The sequence below is a fragment of the Schistocerca cancellata genome, chromosome 9 (genome assembly GCF_023864275.1).
Source record: "Schistocerca cancellata isolate TAMUIC-IGC-003103 chromosome 9, iqSchCanc2.1, whole genome shotgun sequence".
Taxonomy (NCBI): Eukaryota; Metazoa; Arthropoda; class Insecta; order Orthoptera; family Acrididae; genus Schistocerca; species Schistocerca cancellata.
Genome location: NC_064634.1, coordinates 205,383,829 through 205,390,680, shown reverse-complemented (window position 1 = coordinate 205,390,680; position 6,852 = coordinate 205,383,829). Strand labels below are relative to the sequence as shown.

Here is a 6,852-nt window from a genome sequence, read left to right as displayed (position 1 = left end):
ACACACATCCATGCCCGAGGCAGGATTCGAACCTGCGACCATAGCGGTCGCGCGGATCCAGACTGAAGCGCCTAGAACCGCTCGGCCACTACGGCCGGCTTAAACTTTATATTTTCTGATAATTTACTATCGCATTATTTTGATGGGAAGGCCCTGAAGGTCATAACTTCCGGTTTCTTTGAAGATTGAAACAGATTATATATTAACTCTTGGAGATAAAATGTGAACATCTGTTTGGTGTGTGTTCTCACCTCCAAGGAAGTCACGATCCACGACATGCAGTGACTGTCAATCTAGACTAATATTTTTCTGAGGCATATTTGCCTACAAACAGTGATACCTTAAAGTGATAGGAAATCAGAAAATGGTTGTACCCAACATTGTACCAAATGGTTTTGAAAGTATAATATCCCGCCTATTTTGGTATCCTGCGAGCATATGCGCTCAAAAGCAGGGCAAAGAAGAAAGAAACTGGTTCACTTCGTGTAAAGTAGGTGAAACTTTGTTTATAAATCACAATATTGATTACTTTTTCCTTCTTGGAGGAATGTATTGTGATACTGAATCTAAATCATAACTCCAGATGCATAAATTAATTACAAGTTATAATTCTTATAATGTATTTTGTCTTCAGTAGAATCTGAAAACATTACTAGAATCAGACTTATTGTTACAATTTTCTCACTTGATAAAAGACATTTAGGATTTTGTTGCCGTACTTTTAATTTTTACAGCACTCTAACACAGATTAATTTCTGATAATCAGTTTGTGACCTCATATTAAAACATTTGTACATTATTTCAATGGACACAAATAAATGCATGAATATCTGAGGACATATGGCACCGCAACATATTAAAATTTAAACTGCAAATACATTTTACAATGAACTGTTGTTGTCGCCTTCGATCCAAACAATGGTTTGATACAGCTCTCCACAGTACTCTATTCTGTGCAAGTGGATTCATCTACAAATAAATATTACAACCTATATCCTTTTGAACCTGTTTATTGTGTTCATCTCTTCATCACCCTCCACAAATTTTATCCCCGCACACTTACCTCCAGTACTAAACTGGTGATCTCTTTATGTCTGAGAATATGTCCTATCAACTAATCCTTTCTTTTAGTCAAGTTGTTGTTGTTGTTGTTGTGGTCTTCAGTCCTGAGAGCTGATCTAACCATATCTTCAGCATTCTTCTGGAGCACCACATTTCAAAAGCATCTATTCTCTTTTGTCTGAACTATTCATCATCCATATTCGACCACCACACCAGGCTACAATACAGAAAAATACCTTCAGAAAACACTTAAATCCATATTTTATGTTACCAAATTTCTCTTCTTCAGAAATGCTGTTCTTGCCATTGCCAGTCTACATTTTACTTCTTCTCTACTTCGACCATCATCAGTTATGTTACGGCCCAAATAACGAAACTGATCTATTACTTTTAATATCTCGTTTCCTACTCTGAGTCCCTCAACATCATGTGATTTAATTGGACTGCATTCCATTATCGTTCTTTTGCTTTTGTTAATGTCTATCTCATATCCTCCTTTCAAAACACTGTCGATTCTGTTCAACTGCTCATCCAAGTTCTTTCCTGCCTCTGACAGAATTACAATGTCATCAGATAATCGCAGAGTTTTTATTTCTTCTCCCAGAACTCAGATTTCTTCTCCAAATTTTTATTTTTCTCCTTTACTATATGCTCAGTGTACAGATTGAATAACATAAGGGATAGACTACAACCCAGACTCACTTTCTTCTCAACTACAGTTTTCTTTCATGTCCCTCAAATCTTATAACTTATCTTGTGTCTATTCAACTGCTACCTTCAGAATTTCAAAGAGTGCTTTCCAGCCAATGTTGTCACAAGCTTCTTCAATATCTACAAAAGCTATAAACATGGGTTTGCCTTTCTTTTATCTATGTTCTAAGATAAGTCTTAGGGTCAGTATTTCCCCACTTTTCCCAAGGTTCACTTCTAACAGCTTTATCATTCTCCTGTGAATAATTCGTGTTAGTATTTTGCAACAATGATTCATTAAACTGTTAGTCTGTTAATATTCACACTTGTTAGCATATGTTTGCTTTAGAATTGGAATCATTACTGTGGTGTCGCCGCCAGATACCACACTTGCCAGGTGGTAGCCTTTAAATCGGCCGCGGTCCGTTAGTATACGTCGGACCCGCGTGTCGCCACTATCAGTGATTGCAGCCCGAGCGCCGCCACACGGCATGTCTAGTCTAGAGACACTCCCTAGCACTCGCCCCAGTTGTACAGCCGACTTTGCTAGCGATGGTTCACTGTCTACTTACGCTCTCATTTGCCGAGACGATAGTTTAGCATAGCCTTCAGCTACGTCATTTGCTACGACCTAGCAAGGCGCCATATTCCGTTACTATATGTCTTCTGAACTGATAATACTGTGAATCATGTACCGTCAAGAGCGACGTTCATCATTAATGGATTAAAGTTAAGTATGAAACTAATTACGTCCGCTTTCTGAATTCTCATTCCTTGTCATTTTCCAGACGTCACGTCAGTATAGTTCTTCCCTCTTCACGCCACCCTGCGTGAGCTAAAACGCGTGCATTTCGGCCTCCTCTAGTAACACGGTGTTGGCTCCTCAGCCAACACAACAATTACATTCTTCTTGAAGTCTGAGGGTATTTCGCCTGTCTCACAACATCCTACATGGAATAGTTGTGTCATGGTTGGCTCTCCCAAAGGTATCAGTAGTTCATCTACTCCAGGGGCCTTGTTTCGCTTTAGGTCTTCTAGTGCTCTGTCATATTCTTCTCGTAGTGTCATATTTCCTAGTTCCTAAATTGTTAATTACAGGCTCACGAAAAATGAGAACAGAATTGTTGCTGGGTGTGCCAGTGCGATAATTATCCGCTCTTCACATAAGTCTACAGATAACAGTTGACGCGTAAAACACAGTTCGGTGCCCTGGACCTGATAAAGGCAGCATATTGCCGAAACATGTCTTGCCAGCAGATAGTGGAAAATAAATATGGCTGAAGTTCAGAAAATGTTACTTTACCTGGTTAACAAAAGGAAAGCAGACTGGATGGGACATGTACCGTGAGGAATAGTAGAGAACGCCGCGCTGCCAGCACGTTCAACATGTTTGATGATTTTCAATCCCAAAACGCCGTGCGAAGCGATGCCACGTATACTAAGTTCCTTTACTGAATTCGTCTTTTTTATTCCTTAATTTTGTTCATATCTTTCTTAGAGGTTGTGACGGGACGGGAGGGGGTAAGGGTTCGAAAACAGTTATTCAGGGACAAACAGCAGCAGAGAAAATTTTTTTCCGTCACACACTGAGAGTCTTTCACCTTTTTTTTCCGGCTGGAATGTGTTCTTAATAGGCACCTAAGAAAGGAAAAAAATATCAGTTAGCTAAACAACGCCGTTTTCAGTTGCACGTGAGCAGTAACACCAAAAAGGAGGGCTATGCGTGAAGCGTTCAGTGAATTCGAAAGTAAAATTCTATGTACCGACTTGACAGAAAATCCTAGGCAGTTCTCGTCTTACGTTAAATCAGTAAGTGGATCGAAACAGTATATCCAGACACTCCGGGATGATGATGGCATTGAAACAGAGGATGACACGCGTAAAGCTGAAATACTAAACACATTTTTCCAAAGCTGTTTCACAGAGGAAGACCGCACTGCAGTTCCTTCTCTAAATCCTCGCACAAACGAAAAAATGGCTGACATCGAAATAAGTGTCCAAGGAATAGAAAAGCAACTGGAATCACTCAACAGAGGAAAGTCCACTGGACCTGACGGGATACCAATTCGATTCTACACAGAGTACGCGAAAGAACTTGCCCCCCTTCTAACAGCCGTGTACCGCAAGTCTCTAGAGGAACTGAAGGTTCCAAATGATTGGAAAAGAGCACAGGTAGTCCCAGTCTTCAAGAAGGGTCGTCGAGCAGATGCGCAAAACTATAGACCTATATCTCTGACGTCGATCTGTTGTAGAATTTTAGAACATGTTTTTTGCTCGCGTATCATGTCGTTTTTGGAAACCCAGAATCTACTCTGTAGGAATCAACATGGATTCCGGAAACAGCGATCGTGTGAGGCCCAACTCGCTTTATTTGTTCATGAGACCCAGAAAATATTAGATACAGGCTCCCAGGTAGATGCTATTTTCCTTGACTTCCGGAAGGCGTTCGATACAGTTCCGCACTGTCGCCTGATAAACAAAATAAGAGCCTACGGAATATCAGACCAGCTGTATGGCTGGATTGAAGAGTTTTTAGCAAACAGAACACAGCATGTTGTTATCAATGGAGGGACGTCTACAGACGTTAAAGTAACCTCTGGCGTGCCACAGGGGAGTGTTATGGGACCATTGCTTTTCACAATATATATATAAATGACCTAGTAGATAGAGTCGGAAGTTCCATGCGGCTTTTCGCGGATGATGCTGTAATATACAGAGAAGTTGCAGCATTAGAAAATTGTAGTGAAATGCAGGAAGATCAGCAGCAGATAGGCACTTGGTGCAGGGAGTGGCAACTGACCCTTAACATAGACAAATGTAATGTATTGCGAATATATAGAAAGAAGGATCCTTTACTGTATGATTATATGATAGCGGAACAAACACTGGTAGCAGTTACTTCTGTAAAATATCTGGGAGTATGCGTACGGAACGATTTGAAGTGGAATGATCATATAAAATTAATTGTTGGTAAGGCGGGTACCAGGTTGAGATTCATTGGGAGAGTCCTTAGCAAATGTAGTCCATCAACAACGGAGGTGGCTTACAAAACACTCGTTCGTCCTATACTTGAGTATTGCTCATCAGTGTGGGATCCGTACCGGATCGGGTTGACGGAGCAGATAGAGAAGATCCAAAGACGAGCGGCGCGTTTCGTCACAGGGTTATTTGGTAACCGTGATAACGTTACGGAGATGTTCAGCAAACTCAAGTGCCAGACTCTGCAAGAGGGGCGCTCTGCATCGCGGTGTAGCTTGCTCGCAAGGTTTCGAGAGGGTGCGTTTCTGGATGAGGTATCGAATATATTGCTTTCCCCTACTTATACCTCCCGAGGAGATCACGAATGTAAAATCAGAGAGATTCGAGCGCGCACGGAGGCTTTCCGACAGTCGTTATTCCCGCGAACCATACGCGACTGGAACAGAAAAGGGAGATAACGACAGTGGCACGTAAAGTGCCCTCCGCCACACACCGTTGGGTGGCTTGCGGAGTATAAATGTAGGTGTAGAAAACTGAGACAGGTTGCTCAAGATATCCAACAGCAGTCCATGGATGACTAAACTTTTGTAGATTTAACCATTAGAATAGCTCACAACGCCACGCTGTTTGTAGTTTTGCATTTGTGACCTCACCTACGCCAACCGCTCAGATGACAAGCATGAAAAATGTCCTGCAGCAGCTGCGTAGAAACTACGTGAATGCTTTTCGTGTGACCGCAAGAGTTTCGTCCCTGCAAGGGCCGTACAATGCCAACGAGCCTTGCACTTTTAGAACCTGATTACTGTTTTATATTCAAACCAGCACCTGATATTCCACTACTTCGCAAAATGCCAGTGTCGAAGATACAAACCTCGTTAGTAATGCGAAGGTAACAACCAGTGGCAATAACAGATGATCTCACAAAATTTATGTACCATTTAAAGAGTATTATTTATACTACACGAAAATAAGGAAGTGAATAATACTCCACAAATACCCGAGTTTATGAGGTACCAATGTCAACTGTCACACGCGCTGGCGTGAACTAGCACGTGCAACGCTGTTTCAACCTGATTTTATCACAGAGAGATAAAGCTACGTAGCTAACAGGTCAGTTACAATTGTTAACTTTTCGCAGTACTTATTAAACAGCTTTAAAGGCGCCGAGCCCCACGAGCCCGGATAGCTCAGTCGGTAGAGCATTAGGCTTTTAACCTAAGGGTCCAGGGTTCGAGTCCCTGTTCGGGCGAATATTTTAAAAAGCCCTTTCTCACTTGGTTGCCTATGCTTTACTCGTCCGAAATCCATAGACAAAAATCTACAAGGTCTGAAATAAAGTACATACATTATTTCAATCCGATGGTAACAAATGGAAATTCCAATTCACATATATATTTGCAATAAAATTACAAACCAAATAAAAGGACATCAATACACCACAAATCTGTAAACACTGGGAGAATTGCAAAAAGTGGCCAGGCACTGATAATATAAACAAAGAGATGATTAAATATGTGTCCCATTATGTGGAAGAACTGCAAAAGGTGATCAATAAATGTAACAGAAAAATAGGGCAGGCACTGATTATACAAACATGGACTTAATTAAATACGTGTCTGATCAACTACAGTACAGATTTTTGAATGTCTGCTGGCTGGGCAAACATGTGAAAGACGAATGAAATGATGCTTTGGTATGACCTATTTATAAGAAAGGAAATAATTCACAATGTGCAAATAACCAATGGCTCCAATGGCTCTGAGCACTATGGGACTTATCTTCTGAGGTCATCAGTCCCCTAAAACTTAGAACTACTTAAACCTAACGAACCTAGGGGAATCACACACATCCTTGCCAGAGGCAGGATTCGCACCTGCGACCGTAGCGGTCGCGCGGTTCCAGACTGTGCAAATAACCATGCAATAAGTCCATTAAAATTATAAACAACAGATTAATTACCAAAACTTGAAGCGCATGTTAGAGGTACAACACGGTTTTACGAAAGGTAGGTTATGTTCTGATCGTCTTTTCGCTTAGGCACAAGTAATTGAAAAAATAATTTAGATATCAGCTTATTATGTTTTTATCGGTTATGAAAAGGAGTCTAGCAAGGTAAAACGG

At 41.0% G+C, this 6,852-nt stretch overlaps 1 non-coding gene across 1 annotated transcript; it reads left to right on the top strand.

Annotated features, from left to right (window-relative positions):
• Window positions 1-5,907: 5,907 nt before the first annotated feature.
• Trnak-uuu (transfer RNA lysine (anticodon UUU)) lies at window positions 5,908-5,980 on the top strand. Its single transcript has one exon. It is a non-coding gene; the product is annotated as a tRNA-Lys (tRNA).
• Window positions 5,981-6,852: the final 872 nt, after the last annotated feature.